The following is a 13,636-nucleotide window of genomic DNA, read 5'->3' as shown; positions in this document are numbered from 1 at the left end:
ATGCCCATTTTCATTGGACTCAAATATTTACTTAGTGATCTGGACACTGTAAGCAGTGAAGTCTGAGTATGGAAGACTTTTCCAATTATTAGACTTAATAAAATGCAACTAGACTGGCAGTGCTTTTGCCTTTATTTGCATGTTCCATAAGTTATGATCTTGGTTGCATTGAGTAAAGATGGTACCGGTGGTATTAGGTATTGTAATCTGAATAAGCTTAATGTTATCCACTAGGTGTAACATCTAGTGCCGTAGATATACTTTTGGAAACTGACTAGGTGAGGCATATTTCCTTTGTTTCTTCTTAGTCTTTTCTGGTGGTGATGGGAAATATTGTTGTTAATTATTTAATGTCTTCCTTACTTTGGAATTGTGCTGTTGGCGCGTTTAAGGAAAGTGTTGATGTGTTCTCTGTTGATGAAGTTATTCCTTTAGGAAAAAGGCAGTCTTTTTATGAGTGGTATTCTGCAGCTTCCGATTGCATTTTTAGTGGAATGATAGGCTATATATTTTTCTAGTGTAGAGAGATGCAGGTGTATGAATGTTTTTACATTTCATGTGCGTACTTTGGAGTATCTTCATTGTAGATTATTTACCTGAAATTTTATTTACGAAAGTATAGTTTTCTTTTGTACTCCTTTTATTAATGTTGTGAGTTTTAATTATATCCACATTGAAGGTCTTGAGACTTTAGTTTTAATCATATCTACATTGACTAGTTTATTATGATTATGTAATGGAAGAACTACGAAACAAGAGTGAAGAACTTCTCAATTACAAGTCTATTTATAAATAGCCCCTATTTGTTTATCATTCCTCGTCCCATACCTAGATCTATTGCACCGCGTCTCAAACCTTTAATAATGAAGTTTGTGCTCACATTAATGCAGCTGTTTCCCCAATTAATAGTTGTATTCATGAGTCATGGAGAAGAGAGTGAAAAGGCAACAAAAGAAGTGAACAGCATTAGTAGAATCGTAGTAGCAGAAGCAGAACAGCAGTAGCAGTAGCAGAAGGCAGGTACAGCATAAGGCCTTCTCATATGGTTTTCCATCAACGAATTTATATGTTGTTTTTTTTTTCAATTTTGTAAAGTGTAATATTACAAGTTATTGAAAAAAATATATGTGTTTTATGTTGATGAGTCTATTTTATATACATTTTTATTCTCCGTTCCACGGTCATATTTGTGCTTATTTGAGCTCTACGGGACTATTTTTATTACTAATATACGTAATATTGAAAAAAATATATGTGATTGATGCATGAATTGATTCTTTAAATTCTCTAATGACAATTGCGATAATTTATGCTAATTTGATTGTGATTATGCCAATACTAGATTAGAGATAATTAGTATTGTTATTATTCCATAGTTTTAATCACAACGAGAGTTGGGTTTTAACGGAATTGAGTAAATTAATTTAAGGTTTGAAATTCATCACGAGAGTAGTTGAATTGATAATTGGGAAGTGAAGTAAAGTGTTTAATGTCTCTAATTTGCATGATTCCATGAGAATAGGCTTGATTGTATGTTAGGGAAGCCATTTATACTCTAGAGAGGTCCTTGGTATTGATTAGGGTTTACTTTTCCCCATGTTAATTGGAATTGTATGTTAGGGGTAGATATATAATTGCATCGATCGTAATTGTGGTGATATTTGATCTTGGATGTTTTAGGTTATTGATTTATTATATTCGTTTGATTTATTCTAAGTTTTCCATACATTAGCTTTTAGTTTATTCCACCATTGTTTGATTCTTGCTTGGTAATTACTTGAATCTAGATAATTTAGGTGAACCTTATTCTCTTGGGATTCGACCCTTACTTGCCCGACTACATAGTTAGGAGGAATAATTAGGTTATTTTTGTTAGGTACGCGACACGCCTATCAAATTTTGGCGTCGTTGCCGGGGACTAATGGTTTATTCCTGATTAATTGTGATTCGTTCTTCCTAAGCTTTATTTGTTGCTTCGGCTATTATTAATTTTTATTTTTTCCTCGTATGAGTTGAAGATATACATGCCTTGGAGATGGATGATTTATTCTCACGTCTTGCATCTAGCCATTGTTCTTGTTTTTATCTTTATCATGAAAATCCTGATTGCTCTTATATTGAGTATTTTGTTCGAGCTCTGGATGATTTTAGAATCTTTCCGTTCATATATGATTATTCTGAAAAACGGTTTGTTACAAATGAAATTTATTGGAGGATTCATGATGAATATTATCATAATTTGTATAATACGTCGGAGGAAGAATCATTTGTTGAAAAACTGATGGTTAAAGAGTCATTGGTTATAGAATCAGTGGTTGAGGTATCATTGGTTCCAATAGAAGAAGAATCATTAGTTGTAGAACCATTGGTTGAAAAGTCATTGGTTGTAGAACCAATGGTTGAAAATTCTTTTTCTTTTGCTAATGAACTTATTTGTGAGCGTAAAATAATAGAGTCGTTATTGGGTGATGATAAAGAACAAGACTACCTCCATGTTTGTTATATTAATTCTAAATTTTCAGAGGAGGAAGTAGAAGGTTGTGGTGTATTTTCATCTTTTTCTATTGATATTTCCTATTACCTTGAGTTTTCTTTATGTGCTCCTAATTTTTTCTATGTAAAGATAAGTGTGCTTGCAATCAAGCTGGATCTAGTGCTTAATGAAATGTTTGCAAGAGCGTTTGATAAGTTACTCAAGGCGTTGAATTCTTCCAATTGAGGAGGGATAGAGTACGGTCGAGCGGGACCTTGATAAACCAGCGCTTTGCGAGAGGCAACCCGTATTTTATTGTTTTTTATTTTAGTCTTTTTTAATTTTTGTGTGTTTTCGTTTTTTTTTTTTATTCTTAGAGAGGTAAGAAGAGTGTATCTTATGCTAGTGGGAGTTTACTTGTGTAGATTTTGATCTAAGAAGGCTGATTTAAAAGGAGAAGAAAGCTGGATTGTACTCGGGTTCGCCCGGGCAGAGCTTGCCCGATCGGACGTGCGTACGGATCAACAAATCTGCTCAACTTTGACAGGCTGTAACTTTGCGTTACTCAACGGATTTTTGCGTGTGACCTATCGTCTAAATACTCTTCAAGTCTACTTTCCAATGCAATTAGAATCACTGCATTATCTTTTATACATCAAAAGTTATGATCAGAATAGTGCATATGACTCAATTTTTATCTTTTTCCCACTAACACTTTGTTTCATTCTTGTTCAAATTTGTTCCAAATAGATGCATTGCAATCCTCGAGGCTTTGGTGACATTATTTTGGGTGATGATGATGAGGAGTAATCACCTTAACTACTAGCTTCCCTTTAAGACAATGAGGTCATTGTCTGATTTAGCTTGGGGGGATGTTCTCGTGTACGCATGGTATACCTTTCACCACCTCTTTTATATATATATATATATATATATATATATATATATATATATATATATATATATATATATATATATATATATACACACACACACACACACACGCACACACACGCGCGCGCACACACACACACACACACAAACACACACACACACACACATATATATATATATATATATATATATATATATATATATATATATATATATATATATATATTCATTTGATGTGTTTAGTTTAGTTTTATTGCTTTCATAGTATATATTTTATTGCTTTCTAGGTTAGATTTAATGCTTTAAAAAAAAATAAAAAATTCCAAAAATACGTTCCAATGAATTATGAATCATTGTTCCCTGTGCCCCTTGATGAAAATTTTTTGAAATTGTTTATATTCTTGGTTATTGATGAAAAATATTGTTGATTAGTTGATCATGATTTGATGTTTGATTGCTATGAAATCTTAACATGCGTCAATTTTGCCCAACTACCTGTGAATATAGTGCTTGACTAGTTGATTTGGTTAGGAATGTGTGTTAGTTCCTGGTATGTCAATGAAATTGAGTATTGGTTTATAACTCTTAGTAATGTCTATATGACTCATTATTATGCACATTGAGGAGGACGGAGGCATTTGTTCTTTTAGGTAGCCTTCAAAATTATTAGATACATTTGTTCCCTTCTTGCTACCCATGTTGTTGCTTGTGCCCTTTTATTGTTTATTTAGCCACATTACAAGCCTAATTTGCCCCATTGGTTACTAGTCCCAAGCTTGGCTTGGAGGAGCTATTAGTGAGTGAGGTGAGAGAGTTTGTAGTGTGCACATAATTTGCACAATTTTTGGTGAATTTGAGAAGTTATTTATTTGTTCTAATTTTTGTGGATTGAAAAAAAAGAATTGAAAAATTATTATTCAAAGTTGAAAATTTCCAATGTGAGATAAAAAGAAAAAAAAGAGCAATTGAAAAAAGAAATTGTTTCAATGTTCAAGAGTTCTAATGAAGGTTGCTCAATAGAAAGAAAAAAAAGGAAAAAATTCAAATTGAAAAGAAAAAAAGAGTTCAAAGTTCGTTTGTTCACTCTAGTTTTATAGTGCTATATTTTGAATATATGAGTGAAATTGTAAATGTTGAGAATTTTTATTATAATTGGAGGTTTGGTGAATTTTTGGTAGGGTTGAGTTGTGTTGGAGATGATTTGGTCATTATTTAATTTTGACCTTGGTTTTATTTATTAGGATTTGGCTCCCTTTAGCATGGCTTTACTCTCACATTATCCCAAAAATTTCCTACCCTTTACCCTAGCCTTACGTTACAAGCTTTGAAGACCTTCTGACCTTTGTGCATAGAGTTGTATGAATGTGAAATTAGTTGTTTATCAATGCAAAGAATGATTTGATATATTTCGAGTCGACTTTGAGTGCTTGTTTCTTAAACACACGAGTGCGTGAGTTGGGAGGGCATTGTTCACATATAAAGGGTGGTTGGAGAGCGATCGAGTACATCTTTTACTCGCCACATAAATGAGAGCTGAGTGTGTGAGCACTAGTTTTGAATTCTATATGCTCTTGTGGTTTGCTCTATTTGACAATTGTTAGGGAAGATTGGTATTTGGATGGATGTGATTGATTGACTTTGATACATGTTTATCGAATTTGCCTTGAATCGTATTTATTAGTTTGAAATAATATTTGGGGTGAAGTATTGTTTTATTTATTCATTACTTTGCTTTGGGACAAGCAAAGGTTTAGCATGGGGGAGTTTGATGAGTCTATTTTATATACAATTTATTCCCCGTTCCACGGTCATATTTGTGCCTATTTGAGTTCTACGGAGCTGTTTTTATTACTAATATACGTTTTCTAGTGTTTTTGTAGAGTTGGTATTATTTTGTAGGAATTTGCATAATTACGATAATTTCCGAGCTTATTGAGCCACTACAAAAATATTGGAGTTTGACCGTATTTTATGATCGTATATTTATTTGCCCAATATCGAGTTAAAGGAAATTAGTTCGGTGATTAAGGGCTCAATTAAGTGAAAAAGGTCCAACGTTTCTACAAAAAAATCAGACCAAGCTAATTGAGAATTTGGGCTCAAGTTAACAAGGTCCATGGCCAAAGCCCATTTGCCACAAGAGAAGTCAGTTCGCTTCCCAACTGGCCGGGCCCGATCGGGCGATGCAAGGCCTGATCGGGCGAGGTTGTTCACGCTTCTTAATAGCTGATGATTAATGCTTTGCTTCATCATAGTGGATGGGTTGTGTTGTTAGGCCCACTTGATTATCGTTAGGCGGTGAACTTGAGGATATATAGGGGAATAGTAGTAATTTTGAGTTTTCTTTTCCCTGTAGCTTTTTCATTAGTTTTGTTTTTGTTTTCTTCTAGGCAGCTTAATTATTTTGTTCGTTTTTCGTCAATTTGGTCTTCATGCAAGAATATTAGTTGACTTCTTTTAGGTTGATTACATTAGTGTTTTCTTTAAGTTCTTTTATCATTATTTTCTTTATTTTTTTTTGTTCTTGTTAATTTTTATGCTTAATTTAATTGCTTTGGTTAATTTAGATTTAATTATGTGTGAGTAGTTTTATTCCAATATCTAGGGTAGCCCAATGTGATTGATGCATGAATTGACTCTTTAAATTCTCTAATGACAATTGCGATTATTTATGCTAATTTAATTGTGATTATGCCAATACTAGATTAGAGATAATTACTATTGTTATTATTCCATAGTTTTAATCACAACGAGAGTTGAGTTTTAACGGAATTGAGTAAATTAATTTAGGGTTTGAAATTCATCACGAGAGTAGTTGAATTGATAATTGGGAAGTGAAGTAAAGTGTTTAATGTCTCTAATTTGCATGATTCCATGAGAATAGGTTTGATTGTATGTTAGGGAAGCCATTGATACCCGAGAGAGGTCCTTGGTACTGATTAGGGTTTACTTTTCCCCATGTTAATTAGAATTGTATGTTAGGGGTAGATATATAATTGCATCGATCATAATTGTGGTGATACTTGATCTTGGATGTTTTAGTTTATTGATTTATTATATGCGTTTGATTTATTCTAAGTTTTCCATACATTAGCTTTTAGTTTATTCCACCATTGTTTGATTCTTGTTTGGTAATTACTTGAGTCTAGATAATTTAGGTGAACCTTAGTCTCTTGGGATTCGACCCTTACTTGCCCGACTACATAGTTAGGAGGAATAGTTAGGTTATTTTTGTTAGGTACCCGACACGCCTATCATATGTATATCAGTGTTATATATAAGTATTTGGTACAATTTAAGTGAGAAAAATGCAAAAAAAAAAAAAAATTATTATTTTGGGGTATTTTTGGCACCGGTTTTGACCAGAACTGGCGCCAAAACTTTATAATTTTTTTTGTCACTTTTGGCACCGGTTCTTGCTTTGAACCGGTGCTAATAGTATTGAAAATTAAAAAAAAAAAACGCGCCATGGTAGTTGGCACCGGTTAACCGGTGCCAAATGCTTTAGTTGGCACCGGTTTTGAACCGGTGCCAAATTTTCATGGATTTGGCATCTCTCAAATACCCAACGGTTCAAAACCAGTGCCAAAGGGGGGGTTTGAACCGGTGCCTTTTTATCTTTTTAGTCTAGTGCCCATGGCCCCCTTTCGGGTTTTTCATATGATAGTTAGAATGGGAATGATGGTGGTGCTGGCCCTAGTGGCCAATAGTTTCCTCCTTGGTTTCTGTGTTTTCCCCTCCCCCTTTTGGTCCCTCCCTTTCATTTTATTTGCATGTGAAGCATCGAGGACGATGCTCTTATCTAGTGTGTGGGGGGGGGGGTTTGAGTAGGGAGTGTTTTTGGGTAAGTGTGGGGGAAGGCACCAAGGACTCATGGGAACGATAAAGGGATTTGTGTGTTTTGGTCTTGTTGTTAGTTGTTGTTGATAAGCGTTTTGGTAGCATTGTTTTTGTTTGTTGTTGGTCAATGATGTCTTGAATGATGATGATGATTGGATAATGCGTTGAGTTTGGGTAGTTGGTTGTGCCCAAAGTTTGAGTTTGTAGCTTATCTTTTTCTTTCTTTCTAACCATTTTCTTTGTATAGTGTTTGTTTTTGCTTTTATCTCTCTCTCTTGTAGCTTTGAAGAAATTTGGAAGCAACATATGGAGCCATGGTAAATTGTAAGGTTGCTTTATTTGTCTTCAAAAAACATTTGGGTGAGATCTTTCCTTTACTCTTTATCTTTCATTTGGTGTGCTTAGTTTAGGTTAGTTTAGGAAGAAGTTGAATGGTTTGAGGTTGTTTGCATTTGGTTCTAAGGAACCAGGGATTGTTGATGTTGATATCGAACGATCATTGTATGATGATTGGGAATTAATTGGATTTATATGCCTTGTTTGTGAACCTTTTTGATTTCTTCCTCCTTTTGTTTTGCTTTTCTTTATGTGTGACCAACATGAATATGGCAAGATGAAATGAATATGTTTTGGAATTTGCTCACACATTTGGACTCGATTGCTTTGATGATGTACCTTAGAATGCTTGTTTATTCTTAGTTGATGATGGAATACATGGTTTGGAGTGCTTTTGGTTGAGTTAGACAAATTTTAAGCTAAGATAGCAAGGTTAAGAACTATTGAGGATGTTTGAAACCTTAGTTAATGGAAAAGTGGTAAGATGGAGTTGCTCTCTATAGTGGATTTGAAGCCCTTTAGTTGGTATTTGCTTACTTTTCATCCCTTGTGCGGTTTAAATTGTTCTAGCCTTCATCATTTTGTTGTGCGACCTTTTAGGATCCTGGACTATGCATGTCTTAATCCTTGGGTTGTCCTCTAGCTCCCAAGATTGTGACCAAGCAAATTTAGGGGAGGAAAAGGGCACCTTTTCTCATTTTGTTTATATTTCTTTTTGTTTAGTTACAAATTTAATTTTCTATTTTTCATCAACCTATTTACGAACCAATTTGAGCCTAATGTTTCCCTTTCTTGTCTGAACCACATTACAAACCTAATGGCCTATGTTTTACCAATCCTCTTAGTTAGTGAAGCATTTGGCATGTGAGGTTTGGGTTTTAAGCGTATTGAATATGAACAAGAAGCACTTTGAGAATTGGTTTAAGTAAGGAATTGAATGTTGAGCTTGAATATGAATATGCAAGAAAAGTTTGAAAAGAAAGATGCAATTGAAGAAAATCAAATGAAGTTTCATCAAAAAGTCGTCCATAGTTAAAAAAAGGCAAGGACACCAAATAAGAGTTTATGAAAACTAAAAAAATAAAAAAAAAATAAAAAAATTATAAAGAAAATAAAGCTTTGAAGTTCTTTTCCCTTGAATAAGTGTGGTAATGTAATGGAATTGAATTGATGGTTGTTTGTTTGAGATTTGGTTGTTTTCTTAAGTTTGTTTATTAGAATTGGCCACTCTTTTGCTTCACTTAGGAATTGCCACCAAATTTTAAAATTATTTCCCTATCTAAACCTTTAGCCATGACATTAGAACCCTAGTAAATACCTTAGACTTTAGAGGGGTGAGGTCAAAGACCGGTGGAGGGAGATGGGTTTCAACCCTATGGAAAGAGTATTCATAGTTGAGATGTCGGGATGACCTTATGTTTCCATAAAATGTATCTTTTTCGGGTTCCTTCATGGAATCATGAGGAGCTATCTAGGGGTGATTTGAAGCTAGTGGGGAAAACGAAGACCGTTTTGGATGGGACTAAGGCGGAGAACGAAATCACTAGTTCTCTATGCTTAGCTTAGGTTTTTCTCTTTCAACCATGAGCATCTTATAACATCTTTTCCCTCGTTTAATTAAGAAATGTGAGTATTCTTTGGCGCTTGTCTTTTCTTTTAAGTCCAAATGGAGCATTTTCCACCCTAAAACTTGATTTGTTTTCCTAAGCCTTGCCATGTAGTGTTAGTCTTTATAGTGTTCGCTTTTTCTCTTTTCTCTTAGCTTTGCTTGAGGACAAGCAAGAGGCAAGTATTGGGGATTTTGATGAGTGGCATTTATGCCACTGTTTAGCCCTTTTTATTAATGATTTTCCCCCATTTGTCACTTGTTTGCACCTTCTGTAGCAGTTTTTACCCTTATTTTGGTTATTTTTGTTCTTTCTCGTGATTTTCCTCTTCTTTTATCTATTCTTTTGTTTTATATCTTTTCTTTGTTGATTTTGAAGGTTTTTGGCACTCTTGAATGGAGTAAAGGAGCTAATTTGGCTAAGGAAGAGGAGGAGATGCTCAAGAGAGAGAGCGCGCAGCTCCGCAAGGAGCCGCGGGCGCAGGTGTTAAGGCTGCGGGCGCGAAGAGTCTAAAGTGGGGCTCAACCTTTGAAACTATAGAAGGTTGGCCGCACCTTAAGAGAGGGATCTCCCCAGTTACTCGTGGGTGCGATACTCAATGACGCGGCCACGACATTTCGAGGTCCTGATTTCCCCTGCTCCTCAACCGCGACCTCTGTCCAACTAAGAGAGGCCTCTCCACCAACCACCGTGGGTGCGGCATGCTAGGTCGTGGGTGTGGCATGCTAAGCCGCGGGCGCGGCTTCTCGAGCTTTCCAGTTTTATACCCAACTTGGAGAAGGCACGACCTTGCTTGAGAAGGCTCTCCTTAGTTTGATATTTCCAAATTTTTGATGCACTATAAGTAGACGTTCTCTTGAATTTATGAAGGAGGCTATTTCCAAATATAATTATAACTTTGTAGTGAGGGAAACTCTAGATTTTAGAGAGGGAAAGTTGATTAATCTTCTAGTTTCTTCATTGTAATCAAGATTTCTTCAAGTTTTCTTCAATTTTATGCAAGAATTTCATTTCTTCATCAATCAAGCTTGATAATAGTAATATCTTTATCCTTAGCTTTTATTTGGTTTAATTTCTTTTGATAGTGTTGATTTCCATATATTTCCTTGATTTTACTTGTTTGATTGCTTTTTCCTTTGAATTTGAATTATATTTTGCTTTGTTAAGATTTAATCCAAGCTTAGTGTAGTTGTGATGGTTATTTTTTCTTCTATAGCTTAGATTTCTAGCTAGGGAAAGGGGAAAAGATCATGATTGATTGGGATTGTATTGATGATTGATTGGATTTAGCCTTGAGTTGATGATTTTTTGCTTAAATCGCTTGGAGTTATTGATGTGCACCTTTAATTCCAATGTTTGAGTTCTAAATTAGATGCATGGGAATGATCTAGTTTAGGTTTGATCTATTTCATCGATTTACTTGAGTAATTGCATGGGAATGAATTATTACATACTTATTTTAGTGTTTCTAGTTTGAAATTTCTTGCTTTAATCTTTTTAGTAGTTAATTTGATCACAGAAATTCAAAAAAACAATCAAAATACCCCTTGTTACTTACAATAGATTCTTAATTCCACTTTGATTGTGCAATGCCCCATTTACTTGTGCTTCGACCCTAGCTTGCCACTATCTTGTGTAAACTTGGTAGAGTAAGATTAGGAATATAAATTGATGATTTGATTTAGGATAGTAGACATGACCTATTATCCGCCGATTAACTCTCATACTTTGGTCGTGGAAGGGGTTTAAGTGATATTCTCACTCATATGAAACTTTGCAGATCTTGATATCCTGCCAACAAATGATCTCTCGAATGAGGTGATACTTCATATCTACTTGTTTGGATTTGTAATGTGACCTTGGATCCTTTGATTTGGCAAAGGTGTCATCTTTGTCACAAAACAACTTGATCCAAACTTCCTCCTTAGCTACTTCTATTGCAGCCAAATACTCAGATTCTGCTATGAAGTCTTCGACAGTGTTCTGCTTTTAACTCTTCAAGCTCACTGTTCCTCTATTCAGACAAAATCTACCCATATTGAAATCTAAAGTCATCTTTGTCTGTTTGGAATCTTGCATCTGTATAACCTTCTGACAACCAGTTCACTTTTGCCATCTTAAACTTGAAACATTCCTTTAGTCCTTCTCAAGTACTTAAGGATTTGTACTTAGCAGCTTTCTAATGCACTTCTTCTGAATTTGCTTAAAAACTGCTACACATGCTCAAGGAATATGTAACACTTGGCCTTGTACATATCATGGCATACATAATGGACCCTATTTCCAAGGCATAAGGTATATTATCCATACACTTCAACTCTTTTGGCTTTTGAGGGCACCTGAGTTTTAATGTGCGTAATAGCATGAAACATGGGAAGAAATCCTCTCTCAGAGTCTTGCATCTTTTACCTATCAAGAATCTCATCAACATAAGTCGCTTGATTTGGTCCAATCATCCTGCGAGACCTTCCTCGACGAATCTTAATTCCCAATATGTACGAAGCATCTTCCGAGTCTTTCATATAGAAACAACTCTTTAACCATTACTTGACTGACTCAAGCATTGGTATGTCATTTCCTATGAGAAATATGTCATCTACATACAAGACTAAGAAAACCAGATTGCTCCCACTAGACTTCTTGTATACACAACATTCTTTTTGTTCTTTAAGGAAATCAAACTGTTTGATTTGCCTCATCGAAACGAATGTTCCAACTCCTCGATGCTTGCTTCAATCCATAAATGGATTTCCGAAGTTTGTGAAACTTTCTAGGACTTTCTAGATCTTCAAAAACCCTTAGGTTGTGTAATATACACATCCTCCATCAAGAACATATTCAAGAAGGCGATTTTGACATCCGACTGCCATATTTCGTGATCTAAATTAGCAATCACTAGAAAAATCAACTTTGAAGATCTCACACATCAACTTTGAGCCCTATTGGGTTTGACCCCATTTGTAAGTCTATCAAGGTGTAGGGAATATCTCAAACATCAAATTTGAGCCCCATTGTGATCATGCATTTAAGCATGTTGGCATCCAAAGGGAAGGAAGCTAGAGATAAAAAAGTCGCCAACAAGTTTTAGGAACTTGTAAACCGTTAACGGGTGTGAAAGTTACACCCCATTCACGATCACGGAGATTGCTAACTCCATAGTGGTCCGGAACCATGACTAGATATTCGGGGATGATGGTACGAATCCAACCTAAAAGATATTGAACCCACCCTAAATCAGCCTATACTTAATTCTTATGATATCCATGTGCGCTTTTCCGATCAACATGAATACAACAAGTTAGCCCTAAAACTGTTTAATCTACGTTGGTTGATTATTAATGCACAATGAAATCTATTATTGGCGATCACTTGATTTAAAATCATATTTACCTAAAATAAATTATTAATTATCTTATTAGGCATGATTTCAAGTACAAATTCCCTTTAAATCTGCAAGAAAGAGGGCGTGATCAAGCAATAATAGTAAATCATGAATAATCAAGCAAAATATAATTATTGACACAACAATTATCATCATAATAATATCATCAAAATCATAATTAGCAAGATCCTAGGCATGCATGATACTAAACAGATTAATAACAAATCCTAGCATGTCGCTAATAGTAAAGATCAAAGCTTTATCCTAAACATGATACTAGGAACCAACATGATATTAGGATTATTAATTAACACCCTAAACATGATATTAGGAATCAAAATCAACATCCTAACATGATAATAGGAATTAAAATAATATTCTAAGCATGATTTCTACATCAAAGGAATAAATATTAGGGAGATCAAATTACTCACTTTGATGTCTCGTATCTCTTTCTATCAAAATAATACACACGTTAGTAACTTCAAGACAGATATAAACAAACAAATAAATCAAATAAGAATTGAAATATAGATTTGGGTCCAAACCCTCAGAACTATCAACCTTTCACGTCAAGGTCTAAGGCAACTACGAGATTGGCTTGGAGTATTCGAAGCTTGTAAAGGAAGTATGGTGTATGATATCAATAAGGTGTTGGGATGTGTTTAGTCTAGGCTAAGGCTAGAAAGAAAGAGAGAGAGAGAGCAAGAGAGAAAAGCTTTTAGCTTGGAGAGAAAGGGGATTAGATGATGATTGTTGGTGATAAAGCTTGTTGATGATTGAAAATGGGGTGAAATGACCTCTATTTATAAAGAAAAAAGAGGGTCGAAGGATAAAATAAGAGTTAGAATCCGACTCGGAGTAAAACAGGCGCTATCGCGACGTGTTATTTCTATCGCTCAACGATATATTTAGAAGAGAGAATCCATATGGAATCCGACTTCCAATCAAATTGGGTTAATAAAATATCCGTACGTATTCTAATTTATCAGAATTAAAATCATTGAAAAAAAAGTGTTTTATCCGATGTAAAATTATTAAGTCTTTATCTTTTCAAAAACAGGATACACTAGAACCTTCTAGAATATTCTAGAAGCTAATAAT

Source organism: Chenopodium quinoa, unplaced genomic scaffold (assembly GCF_001683475.1).
Source record: "Chenopodium quinoa cultivar QQ74 unplaced genomic scaffold, ASM168347v1, whole genome shotgun sequence".
Classification (NCBI taxonomy): domain Eukaryota; kingdom Viridiplantae; phylum Streptophyta; class Magnoliopsida; order Caryophyllales; family Amaranthaceae; genus Chenopodium; species Chenopodium quinoa.
The sequence above is the reverse complement of the archived record's forward strand: the minus strand, read 5'-3'. Positions refer to the sequence as shown.